General features: G+C 41.0%; 1 protein-coding gene across 1 annotated transcript in view; it reads right to left on the bottom strand.

The window, feature by feature from the left end:
• Positions 1-17,056, bottom strand: part of gli1 (GLI family zinc finger 1) — a 62,655-nt gene extending 45,599 nt beyond the window's left edge. The window contains exon 1 of the mRNA XM_074642624.1: positions 16,674-17,056. The gene's annotated coding sequence lies outside the window, so the exon portion shown is untranslated. The remainder of the gene's footprint in view (positions 1-16,673) is intronic.
• Between the last annotated feature and the right edge of the window lie 265 nt (positions 17,057-17,321).

The following is a 17,321-nucleotide window of genomic DNA, read 5'->3' as shown; positions in this document are numbered from 1 at the left end:
TTGCTGATCAGTTTATTTGTAATTATACAAAATGATTTGTTAGTGATACTCAAGTAACTTAAAGTTATGATGACAGCAAGAAAAAGATGCACAAAAAAATGCCAGAGGATCTGACATGGAGGTCCTATTGAGGAAGTAATTATGAAGGAAACGTTACGTTTAATGATCATACAATTGTGTATGCCCCGTCAACACTGTGTCATCTAAAAACCATTAGATTCGTTAAGGGTAATGGAATACAATAACGTTTTCTAGTCCGAACTCCAGCTTTGGACTTGAAGACTGACTTTTGATATCACAGTGAGTCTTACGGTGCTTTCACACCTGCAGTTGGGTTCATTTGGTCCGGACCAAGGGGAAAAGTATACAGTATATATATATTATACAGACTGATTGGAAAGTTTAGCAATTGTCATCCTGCATCCTCAGGACCCACGTGGGGAAATGAAATGCTTCTTTAATGCCTCTGATGTGTATATTTATGTTCTTTGGCGTCACAAAGAGCTAATAAAGAAATAACTGATTAGCATTATTAGACTGCAAATCGACCACATGTTATGAATGAGTAGCAGGACTGTACAAAAGCCCCTTTGTTTGGTCCGCACCAGGGTTCGATCGACAGCTTTCACACCAGCCCAAACGAACCGTACTAACCTGGCAAACGGACCTGAGTTTGTTTCAACCGAACCAAACAGGTTAGGTGTGAAAGCACCTTTAAAGGAACAGTTCATCATTTTGGGAAATACACTTATTCGCTTTCTTAGAGAGTTAGATGAGAGGATTGATGCCACTCTCACGTCTGTAGGCCCTACTGTAGATATGACGCTAACTTACGCTAACTTAACTTAGCACAAAGACACCGTGGAAGCAAGTGGAAACCGCCAGCCTGGCTCTGTCCAAAGGTAACAAAACCCACCAACCAGCACCTCTAAAGCTCACTAATTAACACGTCAAAGTTCGTTTGTGTAATCCGTACAAAAACTGAACTAGTTTTACGGGGGTTTATGTGCCAAACTATTAGATATTGCTTGAACTTTCTGAGTCAGTTCACGGACTCTTCCCTACTTGTGCTACTGTTTAACTACATTTCATATTTACTATTGTATCAGAATTGTGACCTGTGGCCGTAGTTGCAGCTGTTCAGCAAACCTATTGATTTGCTTGAATTACGCTTAAATTTAACATACATCTAAAGTGATTTTTCTTTTTTGTACCAATCAAATAACAGTACCGGACACAAGCTTTGACACAAAAGTTCAGATAATCACCAACAACTTCCGTCCTTCCGCACAACATCCACATCTGGGACCCTTCGCCCACTGTACGCCCGAGCACATGCACACAACACTCAACAGTCACACAGACACATTGACACGCACAAGTGCTCACCACATTTCTGCTCCACAGCTGCACGAGAAGACGAGCCGATAAATAACCCCTTTGAATGGGATCCTGTGGGTTTCAGTGTTTGAAACTTTGAACATCCAGCGATTGTTCTCCGCAGCAAAACAAATTTCCGTTCATATCCCAAATGAAGTGTTACTCTCACCACGCTGACAACTCAAAAGACAGTATGTGTCTGTCTGTCAGTCAGTCAGTCAGTCAGTCAGCAAAGCAGGGTTTTTAATGGACTACAGGTGCTAGCTAATAAGGGCCTATAAATGTGCCACGGCAGAACAACTGCCTGTCCCGTCCTGAACAGAAAACACGGGAACAGAGTGATGGACTAACTGCTGGGGAAGCAATCAGCAGTCAGGAAAGTCCAAGAAAGTCACAACCTGCTGCGGAGTCATCACATTTAGGAGAAACTGAAGTGAGCCTGTATGGTTTTGTGTTCATGGAGAGATATTCTTCTTGACTGTCACATTTTGTAGGACATTACATTAGAGGTTGAAAACCAAAGCACAATGAGAATACTTCTTATTGTGAGTTTTGCTTTTTTAAGTGTCTATTAAGGCGTGTAATGGGTACTCTACATTCAGAGTTTTACTACAAGTTCAGTTACTTCAACAAAGAGCATTAAACACATCAAACAACAAAAAAACTAAACATAAACTAATAGAATAGTCAGAGGTCTGATCGAGAAGGTCGGGTATTCACTTATAAGTAGGGTTGAGGGAAAAAGTCAATACAGCATAGTATTGTGATATTTTGCGTGGCAATATTGTATCGATACACAGACATCAAGTATCGATCTTATATTATATAAACTATTAACCTCTTAACAGAAAAGCTAGAGTGAAGATACTGGTATCATATGAAACTAGAGAAACCTAAGTAATTGATTGGTACCATGTCATTAGCTTGTCAGGAAGAACGCTAAATAACGCTCCAAATTTACGATACATTTTGGCGAGGAAAAACTGGCATGGCCATTTTCAAAGGGGTCACTTGACCTCTAACCTTAAGATATGTGAATGAAAACTCTGAGATGAACAGAGTGGCAAAAACAGACAAACTACATAATTTGTAGTTGAAAAAGGTAATAAATCGCAATATATCTTACTGCAATACTCAGTATATCTCAAAATGTTTAAAATCGCAATAAGATAGTATCATGACTTATAAGTATCGTGATAATATCGTATCGTGGGGCCTCTGGTGATTCCCACCTCTACTTATAAGTACCATTTAGATCTCTGAAGTTTGGTAAACTTTCTAACAATGGGTGGTGTAGATCAAGTGTATTTTATTTTCAATGGGGCTGAAACTAACGATTGATTCAATTATCAGTTCATCTACCGAAAACTTTTCGATGAATACAATAATGCTTTGGTCTATAGAGTGTCAGAAAAGAGAAAGCAAAGCCCATCGTAAGTTCCTAGAGCTTATGATGAGATGATGTCTTTCTTTTTTAAATGTCTTGTTTGGTGTTATCAACAGTCCAAAAACTATCACAGAAGCCCAAGAAAAGCAGAAAATATCCTTTTTTCAGTTGGAACCAGTGAATTTCTATATTTCCACATTAAAAAATGACAATTAATCGATTATCAAACTAGTTGCCAATTTCGTTTTCTGTCGATTGACTAATCCATTCATTGACTCTTGTTTCAGCTTTAATTGGTAAAAGTATAAAATGCAGTGTGTAAGAATGTGATATGATATATAAAGAAACACACTACACAGCCTGGCAGCATTCCTCATCCATTCATCCTGTTGGAGCATTTCCCAGCATGCAGTGGGCGAAAGGCAAAGAACCAGCCTGCACAGGTCGCCAGTCTATCGCAGTGTGAACACACAGCGTTGTACTCTGTGTGAAAAGAAAAGTGAGCGTGGATCCCTGTTGACCCTCTGTGTATTCAGCTGAGTCTGGTCCCATAAGCTCCGGCATAAATGCCCAGCGTGGTATCTCGATCCTCCCCGCCGTCCACAGACCAAGAGACTCGCTCTCACAGCCTCGTCCTTTCACTGTACGCTGCCCTCTCTCTGTCTCTTTCCGACACTCGCATAAAGACAGTATCTCTCCCCCACCAGCTACTCTTCCGTTGTCCCACGCTCTCCTCAAACTTCTGCTAGCAGGTGCGTTACTGTGTGAGCTCCTGTCCTATAGGCGGATCCCCCTCTGCACCCCCTGGCATGAGGACAGTGATGATGACAAGAGGAGCATCAGCAGAAAGAAGTACAGGAGGAGGAGGAGGAGAGGACAACAGCTCTGGACCTGAAAAAACAACAGCTGCGACAGCCGCATTGTCATTCCAACATTTGTTTCATGCTGAGTGCAGCAGCAGGTCAGTTCACGGCATGGGAACCACAGAACTGACGCCGTTTTGCATCCTCAGCCTAAAGCGGGCCGGTTAAATACTGTTTAGATTGTTCGATGATGTCCTCAAATGTCTTGCTCTGTCCACAACTCAAAGAAATTCAGTTTACTGTCATAAAGGAGTAAAGAAACCAGAAAATATTCACATTTAAGAAGCTGGAATCAGAGAGTTTTGACTGTTTTCCTAAAAAAAACAAAAAAAAAACAACCTCAAACCAATTAATTGATCGTCAAAACAGTTGGCAATTAAATTAATCGATTAATACTTGCAGCTGTAATGGCTTTAGTCATTTTTTTAAGTAAAAATGCCAAACATTTGGTGTTTCCAGATTCTCAAATGTGAGTATTTGATGCTTTTCTTTGTCATACATGATAGCAAATGGAATATCTTTGGGTTTTTGGACATCTTATAGACAAAATCATTAAGCAATCATGAAAATAATGTTAGTTGCAGATCTAGAATTTTGTCCTCATCAGTTATTAAAATAGCTTTAGGAAATGATCTCTTCACTGTCCATTTGGACAGGAGGAACAATTACATCAACTAGTACTAACTCTTGTGGACCAATCCTTTAAGTGAGCTGAATTTTTGCAAAATTCAAAAATGAGATTTGGGTATTTGGGAAACCAAAAATTTAGGGTCATGGATTATTTACGTTCTCTCAAATCATGGTGAAACTCTGAGGTAACCATAACCGTCCCACTCAAACAGAAGCTGTCCTCAGTAGCACACAGTGGCGGTGTGAAACCATCACACCTGCATCCATCCAGTCACAACATGTAGGTGAGCCAGTCATCTCCAGGAGAAATGACCTGCAGGGAGCTTTGTGTGTGGCCAACAACAACAACGGCTACCGATGCTGAAGAAACAACAAGCTGTTTTACCATCAAGAACTAACAGCTGTGTTGCCACGTCGCTTCGCTCCTGCTTCACTCTGAAATTCGACTCTAAAGATGAAGATTTACATGAGCTGCATGGATGTTCACACACACTCTTCTCCGCATAGCGCTGGAAATACAATATACTGTGTGGCTTTTTAACCTTGGGCTGCTCTTATACATGGGAGGCCATGTTTCACGTTTCACCACACACACTGTAATCATGTGTGTCTCAGAGTGCTTCTTTACTGGCTCTCTTTTTGTTAGTTATTGGCTACCAGGAAATGAAGGCCCTCCTCATGTAATTAATGGGCACAATTATGTAATTGAGGAGTGGTCTGCAGTCTGCTGCAAATAGGACCAGATGTCCCGCGGGCCGAGACATTCAGTTGTTCTGATCGCTTACAGTGGGGTCAGCGCCCGTACCAAGACCTAGCTCGCCCCCACACAGTTACCCAGACCCTCTTTTCTTTCTCTTGTAAATAAAGACTTAATGGTTTACAAGCCTTCCAATAACCGTAATACCTTCAGAGCGAATTAGCTCCCAAAGCAGCCAGACACACAGGCTGGAACGAACCGGGGCTGCTGGGAAGAAGAAATACACCCACATGTATTTCTATTCTCTTCTAAAGCAGAGTTTCAACTTGAAGGATAATGTGTGTTTGACTTTAAAAAGACACATTTTGTGATTAAAGCCTTGACAAAAAGTTATGATCCTTGCTCCTACTGAAGAAACTACTTTGTTTACTTCCTTCTGGCCTTTTATTGTATGCATGCACGGACATGTGTGCCTGTCTGTCAGCACATTATCGCGGCGAGCCGACCAACCAGCCTCTAAATTTGACGTTTGGATTATTGCTCGGCTGATTTACATGCTGCTGATGTCATCCCCCTCGCTGTGTATTCAGACCTGCGCTGCTACTGAGGCAGAGAAAACCTCCCTGTTTTCAAAAGTTGGAGAAACTCAGCCCTGAACAGGCCTTTCAGTGTACAAACTGGTTTATATTGTTTGAGGCAACAAGGTCTTCAACATTAGACAATCTATTCAATTTCAAGTTAGAAATATAATTTTACTACAAGATTCTTTCTATGTTTCACTTTTTATTACATGCAATGTTAAAGCTGCAGTAGGTAGAATTGGAGCAAATACGATTTAAAAAAAAGTTATTTTTATAAAACGGTCATTATGGTCCGGCATCTGCAAGATTTCACAGACCGGAGGAAAAACAACCAATCAGAGCCGAGCTGGAGCCTGCCATCTCTGAGCAGCTGTCAATCACTCGCAAACTCTGATCAAACGGTCAAACTAGGCAGCGCTGATCAAATATGAATCAATATTCTGTAGGGATGTCACGTGAACCTTATTGTCATCAAAATATAACATTAGCATTTTAAATAAATATTTAACGGTCTAATGATCTGTCACCATGTCAGTGAATTTAAACTACTGCTTGCTATCTGAGGATATATATAGAGAGAGTGTGTGTGTGCGTGTACAGCCTCTGCTGTTTTCTAGCAGTCATTGAGCTATACCTGAGGAATAAAGTCTCAGAATTTTACTTTTTTTTTTTTACCATGGTATCGAAATGGGTATCGAGAATCTTGGAAATTCACTAGTATTGATATCGACTACTAGATTTCTGGTATCGTGACATCCCTAATATTCTGTTACTATAATGACTATTTCTCTCCTCAAATGTTTTCAGAAACATCTTGTAGTGTACTGTTAAGCTGTAAAATGAGAAAGTTTTTTGAGGCAAGAAATAGGCATTAGAGTTCATGAGTGATTTACATCTGCCTCTGTTGAATGACCAGCCAATAGGAACGCTCGCTCTCTGAAATGACCTGTTATTTGGCCAAAGTCTCCCGTCACGGGCTAGATTTTTTAAAGTCTGAAAACAGACTCATTAGGAGGTGCAGAAGTCTAGTTTTTTTGTCCCAATGATGCCAAAAACATTCTGCCTACTGCAGGTTTAAGCTGACGCCACTATGAGCAGCTTCTATCCAGCCCTGGATCTCCACTGTGCTTTTCAGCCGGTTGTTGAGTGAGCTACTCTGCTTCATGCTAAACATCAGGGGACCTATTCGAAGGCTAGATGTGGGCCCGGACCTTTCTCATGCTGTGCTAAACAAACAGTCATTGCTAGCATGAAATACAGAGGGAGACAGGATTATGTCTTATCTGATCCAAGTTCTTGGGTAGAGAAATGAAGATTGTTTCTGGAGAACAATCTACTTCTTGAAGTAAATCAGACGCCTGGAATTTCTTTAAACTTGATATAAAGTAATTTTTTAGAGACTGTAAAAATAATTTCTCACTTCTGTGTGCTCACACAACAGCTATGTTGTAGCTTCCAGCAATGTTTCCAGCACTAAAAACAAGACAGGCATTACAAAATGAGATAAACCGCCAGATAAAACGGTGGTTGCTCAATAAGCAGCAGAAAAAAGTCGGTCGGTGTAGTTAAGTCGGGCAGGGCAGGGCCAGGCAGTCAGTCAGCCAGTCAGGACGGTTGAGTTGTAAATGTGTTCCAGCAGGAAAAGCCAAGCTTCAGAGCAAGGCGAGCAGTCTGGAGTCGGCAACTTTCCCCTGCTCCAGCTAGCGCACCGCCCTCCCTGCAGCCCACCCAAGAAGCAGCCCATGGGCATAAATTTGAGAGCCTGACTCGCTGCGGATTTAAAACAATCTGCATCTCTCTCTCTCTCTCTCTCTCTGTCTCTCTCTCTCTCCCTCCTCCACACTCACTATGACATGTTTCTTTCGTTCACCCTTTACTCTCTTTTCTTTCCTTTCCAACAAATTCCACTGTTAATGAAAATGGAAAGCTCTTTCTCAACGTGTGCCAATAATATTATTTTTCTAGAGGCTTAATTGAGTTTGCAAATATGCAGCTAAAATGCACAGGAACTGTATTTTTCTCTGTTACTGTCTGATCTTTATACTGGATTCTTCTTCTCTACAGTAAAGGAGACGGCAGCGAAGCTTTGTTGAAACAAAGTTAATTACACCTTCCAATAGTTTATTGTTTCCTGAAGGGAATTATTTTCTCAATAACAGCTTCAGCACAAAGTTAGACTGCTAGTTTCCATTTACGTTTTGTGGCACCGGACCACAGGGAGCATAACTGTAAACAATATTTGATTGATGCCACTGAAGAAAACATCCAGTCAGTTCACTTCAGTTGAGGCTATCGCAAAAACCAACAAAACAAGCACACCACATCACTTTTTGTTAATCCTTGTGCTGCAGAGTTCTTCGGCCTAAATGAGTTTAGTTTGGTCGTTTCTCTTTGACGGAGGATTTGTCATCAGTTCTGCTACCAAAACAATCCACAGATGTTACTGATGAATTAAAACGAAGGTGCAGAGTTTTCTCTGAGTCACCAGTGAGAGCTTCCACACCAAGACTGATCAAAGCGCTCTGCAGACCGAATGTCATGTCAAATCTGTTGTAGTAAATATGAGGCTGTTTGACTGAGTGCCGTTACCTTTGACCCACAGCAGATTTCATGTCAGTGTATCAGTGACGGCTCGGCCTGCATTTGGCTTGCAGCGGTAGTAAGTCATGTGCGTGTGTCACAGTGCTACGTCCATGCATGAGGACCGACTTCCTGTTATGGCATCTGATCTGGTTAACGTGGCATCAGCAAGCCACTGTAGCTTCTCACAACTGTCACTTACTTACAGAGCAGGGAAACAGGAATAGAAAAAGACGCTAGAGGCCGAGCAGCAGAGGAGGAGGAGGAGAGAGAATGGGAATGAGGAAGGAGATTTATACAGGATTGGAAACGTTTGGAAGAGTAAAGTAACAAAGAGGGAAGAAAACATACAAAAAAAAAGAAGTTTGGTCTTTTTTTGTGTTTCAAGAAGGCTGACGGTATGAAGCGAATGTGGTTTGGTTCATCCATTGATTAAAAAATCGTTTTTGTAACTCTATAAACGTGGAACACATTGAGTCCTTAATTTTACTTAAAAAGTGGTTGCTGTTTACGGTAAATAGGCCTGTACTTCATTTACATTCATTTCAAATCTGAAATAGCTTCTCACACAGATATTATGGAAAGTTTACACAGCTGCGAATACACTCTCTTGCACTTTTTATCTTGGAAATTTTAAGATTGCTTGACTTATCCTTCACAAGATCATTACAGGATCACAGAGCAGCCATTAACCCAGCGCCCAGTCTCTTCTAGAATTAAAACTCTACTGAAATGTCCTCAACATTGAGTATCAAAAATTGTCAAATATCAAAGTTGGATGTGAATGTTTGGACAAATTCTCTTGCCTTGTTTACCTTTTCTTTGACCGGATATTTCCTGATCTAAAAGAACTTAATCAAACTATATTTTGTTCATGCAAACTTCTATATTTTTAACACGGATAAGTTGAGCGGCTTGTCATATTTTGTTATATGAAACAAAAAGTTAAGACATGTTTAAATTAGGGATGTCAATCAATTAAAATATTTAATCGCGATTAATCGCAAATTAATCACACATTTTTTATCTGTTCAAAATGTACCTTAAAGGGAGATTTGTCAAGTATTTAAAACTCTTATCAACATCGGACTGGGCATATATGTTTGTTTATGCAAATGTATGTATATATTTATTTTTGGAAATCAATTAACGACACAAAACAATGACAAATATTGTCCAGAAACCCTCACAGGTACTGCATTTAGTATAAAACAATATGCTCAAATCATAACATGGCAAACTGCAGCCCAACAGGCAACAACAGCTGTCAGTGTATCAATGTGCTGACTTGACTATGACTTGCCCCAAACTGCATGTGATTATCATAAAGTGGGCATGTCTGTAAAGGGGAGACTCGTGGGTACCCATAGAACCCATCTTCATTCACATATCTCTGAGGTCAGAGGTCAAGGGACCCCTTTGAAAATGACTGCCAGTTTTTCCTCGCCAAAATTTATTGCAAGTTTGGAGAGTTATTTAACCTCCTTTGCGACAAGCTAGTATGACATAACATGATTTCATAGGCTTTCTAGTTTGATACCAGTATCTTCACTCTAGCTTTAAAACTGAGCCCGCTACAACCTAGAAATCACAAGTTGCGTTAATGCATTAAAGAAATTAGTGGCGTTAAAATTAATTTGTGTTAAAGCGTTTCTATCGCGCTAACTTTGACAGTCCAAGTTTAAACTAAGCTGTATTGCTTTGCTATCAGCACCGAGTATTGGCACTAATATCACAAAATTAGAAATGATAAACAGCCCTAAGAAGCACTCACTGGTAATGCGTCAAACAATAATGTATTAAATAATATATCAAGAACCTATCAGCACTTGTTGAGCATATCTAACATGTAAACGTGAAACATGCTGCGTACTGCTGCACAAGTGATCACAAATATCCACGTTGCTCTATGGTTTCATGTCTTGATACTAGCTGTGCACATTAAGAAGAGTGTGGGGTAGCTATGTGGAGTTGCCCAACAACATTTGTCAAGCCGAGGATCTTCTGATGTTATAACATCTCAGATAACAGATTTGTTGTCCAGAAGGATCATCACAAACACACGCAACACAGATATGCCTCTGCACTCTTTCTCAACTTCTCGTGGAAGTCGGAAATAATTATTCCAGCAGTAAAATGTAATAGCTTATCACATAAAAGAAAAATAAGAAAATAAACAAAGAAAATAAAGCATTTTTTAATCTGGAGCACCCAGATGTTTTTTGTTTGTTCTTCTTCAAATCATATCGCATCAAAAACTCTCAGGATGACCCTCCCTGGCTATCTGGCAGCATAATGGAAACACGGGTCTGACTGGTGGACGTCAGAGGGACGTCAGAGAGACGCAGGCAGCGAGGAGAGTGAGTGTCAGACACTGGCGTTGTAATTACACTGATGATGGCAGCACCCGAATGCACCGTGGCCATGGCAACCTGGTGCAACAACAAACACCGCCCCCTCTTCGCTCTCTGCCTGCCGACAGGACAGCGCGCTGTGAGTCATCAGAGAACACACACATTGAAACACACACGCGGCCAAAGACACTATAAAGACACATACAGGTACAACATCTTGCAAGAATATATATTTACTCTGCATGCACAAACATACACCTGTAAAGAACAACTTTTATCAAACAACTAAAAAATAAATCACAGGATCAATTTTACTCTTCCTCCTCCACAGATGCTGCTTATCAATGTGTCGCCTTTTTTCGTCCGCAGCCGACCACCATCCCTCAAAGAAAACCCAACCACAAGCCCATTGTTACAAACTGAGCTGTGAGGAATGAGTAAGTATCAGTGTGGGTTGTTGGTGCATGTGAGAGCAATCAACAATCTCACCTGGATCCTATTAGCACTAGTTTGATTTCTAATATCAACCACATGAGATGATAGTTAACAGTCAGCATGCCTAACTGCTTTTACACACATGCACACACACACATTTATCAAAAACCGCCACCCTCATTCAAAGAAGAAGGAGGGATGATGGGGAAGGGAACGACTCCGCCTTTTACTGTCAGCAGGGATGCTTAAATCTGTATAACACACACACACACACACACACACACACACACACGCACACACACACACACACACATATGCATTCCCTCAGGCACACACACAAACATTTACTATAAAATTCAACCAGCATCATTCTTAATGCTGCCTGCTGCGCCACATGTGACGTGACCTTTTCATGTCTAGTATTAAGGCATTAGAGCAGTGAGTATTCCCACATTAGGGGCCAGGAGGACTGGTTAGTCGGTCCAAGATGAGTTTTTTTTTTAAGGATCAGGACATCGACAGGGACTTCTTTCTTGGGTTTGCCTTCCGTTGTTTCTTTTCTTGTTGTGCTCCCGAACTCATTTGCGGCCCAATATCGTAGCAATTACGTTCATATTGGACGATTCTGCAGCTCCAGATTTACATTAGGGGTGTAAGAAAATATCGAAAATATTGAATATCGCGATATTTTCTTTTGTGATACTGTATAGATTCACCAAAACGCTAGATTTTTGATGAATAGTTTACATGCAAAGATTAACTCAATAATTTATTTCATTTGCAAAGACGATCAGTGTGTGCTCTCTCGAAGTAGTGCTATGATGTAGGATGTTAAGGGGACAGTGTTAAATGCAGATCCCACTGTTCTGATTGCATAAAAAAGTACACTTTTTTTTAACTCAGATTGTATGCATATGGTGGTGTGTTCTTTATACTAAGACAGTTTCCTAAAATTAGATTTGAAAAAATCGCGATATATCGCCTTGCTTACAGTATCGCAATATATTGAATCGTTACCTCTGTATCATGATACGTATCGTATTGCCAGATTATTGCCAATACACAGCCCTAATTTACATCCAATGGCAAAGTTCAATGCCAACACAGGAAGTAGTGGGCCCTTTATGCACCGAGGAGGAAAGTAAGGGTGCGGAGATCAGCAACTCTGTCTCCCACAAAATACAATTGTATACTACTAAATTGCAAAAATACATTTTTAGAGAAAACGTATTTGCGGCTTGGATTAAGTTCCGTGGCAATGATTTTTCGATTGATGGAAGTGCTACGTTTTTTACGGCACTGAATTCGTAAGGAGGTGGTCGGAATTTGCATCCTGAATTAAGTTTAGGCAACAAAAGTTTGCTGATTCAGGTTAGGGAAAGACAGATTAGACTGTTGTCAGGCTATTAAATTGGCGTTATCAGTCGCTATAAGCCCCATAGATATGGGTCAATAGGGGCCTACTACACCCACTAGTAGGTTTTATCATCTGTTCTATTGGCTGTGCTCCGGCTGGTGGGCGGTGCTTGGTATTTTCTCAAGAGATCTCAACATGGCTGCGGGGTCACAAACTTTCTCCTTTTTCAGCTTAATAGTACACTACAAGATGTTTCTGAAAACATTTGAGGAAAGAAATGGACATTACAGTAACAGAATATTGATTCATATTTGATCAGCGCTGCCTAGTTTGACTGTTTGGTTGGAGTTTGCGAGTGATTGACTCGTGGCTCTCATAGACGGAAGCTGGACGGCAGACTCTAGATCAGCTCTGACTGGTTGTTTTCCTCCGGTCTGTGAAATCCTGCAGATGCCATTAGGAGCACCGGAGGACACAGAGGCACATGTTTTTTTTTCAGGCTACTTGTCTCATACACTACTGTCAGGATATAGTGACCGTTTTATAAAAATAACTTTTTTTAAATCATATTTGCTCCAATCTTGCCTACTTCAGCTTTAACCAAGTGTTGTAGTTGCCTAACCCTAACCAAACCTCAACCACAGTTTGTTCGCCATTACCACAATCTTCTGCTGACCCTACCTTTGTTGTCATTGAACGTTATCCAGGTTTTTTTTGCAGAATCATCCAACGTCAATGTTTCCTCTGGCAACAGGGTTGTTTTATGGGATGTCGTGATTGTTGCCAGTTCATGAGCCTCTTGGCACAATGAGATCACAACTAACTGAAACACGTGAACAATTATTGCCATCATTGATTAATACGTTAATGTATTTTTTTTCGGCTGATTGATTAATTGCTTAGTCTATAAAATGTCAGAAAATAGAAGAAAGTAATGGGATCCTGCTTTTCCAGTACGAACCAACTTTAGCAGGGAATGTCCAGTCGACACTGTGGCTCAAACTCTCCATCATCCATCCACTAAAATAATTACATCTCATACAGCCGACCTCTCCTTTCTCTATTGCTTTGAACTGATTGTCTCCGTAGATCAGTTTGCCTGATACGCCTTCTAATGGATGGGAAAAGCTCTAAGCGACCATGAACAATGATTTTCAGCATATTTCCCATGACTGCAACATTTCCCCTTTCTATTATGTCTGCCCTTTGGCTAATGTGAGTCAAGCTTTCTAAAGTATCTAATGCCTTTGCCCTCCGGTGTCATTCATTCTCATTTCAGCATCATTTGATGAGTTCAATGTTATATTTCTAGGAAGAGGGATTTTCAATTTACCGGCATACGTGATAACTTCTCGTTGTGATATTCAGATGGCTCCGTTGGGATAAAGTCTGGCTCAGTGATAACCAAAATCAATTCACTCTAATCTCAATGAGCAATGTCCATGAATGACGACGTACAACGTGAATGAAGCCTTGCACCAGTTTGAAAACTACACAAACTCTATCCGATGAACCAAAATAACCTTCAAATACCAGACCCTGACACCGGTGATCCGAGGGAGCGGACCGTCTCCTCATGAGCCTTGAAGTATGGGAGGAAAACTAGAAGATGAGGAGACAAAAGAGTAGCAGGGGATAAAGACGGAGAAAGAGTGTTTGATTGTGTGTCTTTGCTTATGTGTCCTTTGGAGCATCCCCAGGCCTGTCTACTCCGTTCTCTCCGCGGCCTGAAGCCGATCGGCTCGGCGCTGTGAGCCTACATGGTTTTAGCCGGGGCCGGCACAGACAGACAGCTGCTATTAAACCCTGATTGTTTCAGGTTCACAGGGTGTGAAAGGGTCTGATTGAGGGGCTGTGATCCCAGTGAGGGTGGTCTTTCTCCCCCTCTCTCCCTCACCTCCCCTCCCCTCTCACTGGAAGGTGGGAGGAGGGTTTGGTGAGGGGGGGATTGCAGGCATCACGTGACGCAGGTTTCTTGCTGAGCGGACCAAAATGGAATCTGGACAAAAACACACCACTTGTTGCTGCCTGATCTCTGGGTACCAGTGTGTCACAAAACTTAGAAACGGAAATTAAATGTCGTCCACCTCATTCATGCCAGAGAGAGCTACCAAGAGTCCATGTTGGGACATTTTATATTCCAGATCTAGCATCTCTTAAAGCAGCAGTGGGCAGAAATGGAGTAAATATGATTTAAAAAAGTCACTATATTCTGACAGTAGTGTATGAGACAGGTAATCTGAAAAACCACAGACCGGAAGAAAGCAACCAGTCAGAGCTGAGCTGGAGCCTTGCCGTCTCTGAGCAGCTGTCAATCACTCACAAACTCTGATGAAACGGTCAAACTAGGCAGCGCTCATCAAATATGAATCAATATTCTGTTACTGTAATGCCTATTTCTCTCCTCAAATGTTTTCAGAAACATAATGTAGTGTACTGTTATCGCTCAAATTGCCCCTGCTTTAAATGTTGCTTCAGATTAAACATACGATCCACCACTAAAATCCTCCACCTACCTTTGTTTATACCGACCTAATGGGACGAAGGAAGTCATTCCACTAAAAATCAATTGTTTTCAGGCTGATAGAGACTTATCAGCGCTCTGATATGGTGGTGATAAACCCCATCAGTCCTCTCCTGTGACTGGATAGGAGGACAGTTGCTTCCTGTATGGTTTATTTGTTTAAGAGCATTCCCATTAAGGAGCCTTTTGGCCTTAACACACTTGATAAAGACCAGGGAGGTTGAGGAAGCTCCCCTGCAGAGCTTTTCACACGTGGCCAAAGGACAAGTGCACTTTCCTCCTTCGAAACTCTCCCCCCGTCTCAACCTTGAGAAGGGCCGAGCGTGTCTCTGTAAAAAGCTGATTCCAAGCTGTTTTACTTAATTTGATTTTCTGTTTTCCTGTAATCAAATAACACGTCTTACACACTTGTTTTCCAGTTCTCGACACATGGAAACTTAAGTTAAACTTTTTTTTTTATCTCTTGTCCAGTGTAATCAATTAAAAAAATACATACTCGAACAATTAGTTGGTACATAACCCACAATTTCACTTAAAAGCGTTCCAAATGAATCGTCTTTCCCTCCCATCTACTAAAGACCCTTTGTGGTGTGTAACAAATACACTCTCTCTATGTGTGTATGTGAGTGTGTGTCTGTGCAAATACTGTTTAGGGAGGATGTGAGTGTGTGTGCTCAGCACTTCTCACTGTCACTTTGGAATAAATAAGTGTTTGGCTGTTCTATTGAGTCCAGTGTTGACGCTCTTCAGTCCAGGGCCACTAACATGAAGACCAGCAGTCCTTAATCTTCCCACATTAGCAGCTACACTCACCTCTTATATAGAGATAATTAGATTAGATGCAATAATCTATCTCAGATTAGAGATGGATTATGGGGAGGCTTCAATGCATGTTTTGTTTCAGCCAAAAGAAAGAACAAAAATATGCAGCCAGCCCTGTTGATGGGGGGCATTTACTTACAGGAGCCTTCTGCCTCCTCAGTGATGTGGTGTTGTTTTGTGGGTGTCCTGACAGAAACTCCCATTTGGAAAAGATATTGGCACCTCAAGTATGTCAGGTTACAAGAAACAGCTGTTCTCCTGTGACCCTGGACTGTGCCAGATGCTTTTAAACTGTAGTCAGACCCCTAAAACAAACACTTCCCCCGAGAGATGAACACATAAAGGCAGCAAAATTTAATTTTTTTGATGTCTAAACAAGGCATGTTCTTCACATCTCCACAAATGGATAGAAAAGATGAGAAGGAATGAATCCACAAAAAACTGGCGTATCACAGTGATTACATTTGGGTCGGTTAGTAGAAATATTATGCAACTCAATTACTGAGATTTGGAGAGAGCACGGTGAAGTGTAAACCAGCCTAATTAATTTACGCACCCAATGCGTAAAAGTCACGCACAATCACCAAGAGATATAAAGACAAAAAGAGGAGACTTCACTAACAACACAATTTGTTTCCCACTTCAGAAAGCACGACAGTGATGATAATCATAGTGCCGAATAATTAAAAACACAACTTTCCAACCCACGAATAATAAACTCGTAATTACTTGTCTTGTGCCTGTGATTATTTCAAAAGCGAAAAATTAATAATCAGCATGTCTCTTTTTTTTATACTTAGTTTTTTCCCTTTTTTCAAGGCTGTTTTCATACATGCAATCCACTGTTTGTAATAACAACAGTCTATAAACCAACTTTTAAGTAGATGAGCTTCACAGGCAAACCCATCAAGTACACTAGAGAAAGCAACCTCAACATTCAAAACCGAAACAAAACCAGGAAAAGAAATAACAATAATAATAATAATGACAAAAAGAAAGAGTAGAGTTAAAAAAAACAACAACAACAAAAACAAAACACACAACAAAAAAAAGCATGTCTTACCTCAGGTTAATGCAGGAACATTCAGCCTGAAAACTTTCTCACTTGATTCCCAGAGTCCTTGGAGGAACTCAGTGTGTCCAAGGACTGCGAGAGTTTCCAGTAAAGCCTCTCTCTTTCTCTCGACTTTCTGGCAAGACGCGCTCGGATGGAGATGGCACAGAGCTCGTCACAGAAACCGACACTTTATCCTTGTTTCAGCAGCGCTTTTCCATCGCGTTTTATGCGCACTTTACGCAAACTGGGACAAAATTGAACCCCATGTTCTGAACTGTGGAGTCCCTCAAAGCGTCCTGGAGCTGGTTGCAGAGCCAATGTGGGAATGTGCACCCCCTCCTCTTCCTCCTCCTCCTCCTCCCTTTCTCCACAGTCTGTGTGGACCACCCCGAAACAGGAAGTTCACTTTTTGTTTTTCTTAAAAAAAAAGGACCATGCTGCCTCAGTTTTCCCCTCAAAAGTTAACATGCACTACAGATGATCCACACACTACCAGGCTGGTACATCATGCTCAATTCCTCTCAATCCCTTTTTTGTGAGTTAATACAAATACATTTATAGTGAAATAGTTATATAAAGACATTACAGCATGCATGTGTTTATATAAAATACTTGTATGGACATGGGTGAGTCTATATAAAGTGCGTTCCTATC

The sequence above is a fragment of the Sebastes fasciatus genome, chromosome 1, assembly GCF_043250625.1.
Source record: "Sebastes fasciatus isolate fSebFas1 chromosome 1, fSebFas1.pri, whole genome shotgun sequence".
In the NCBI taxonomy this organism is placed as follows: Eukaryota; Metazoa; Chordata; class Actinopteri; order Perciformes; family Sebastidae; genus Sebastes; species Sebastes fasciatus.
The sequence above is the reverse complement of the archived record's forward strand: the minus strand, read 5'-3'. Positions and strand labels throughout refer to the sequence as shown.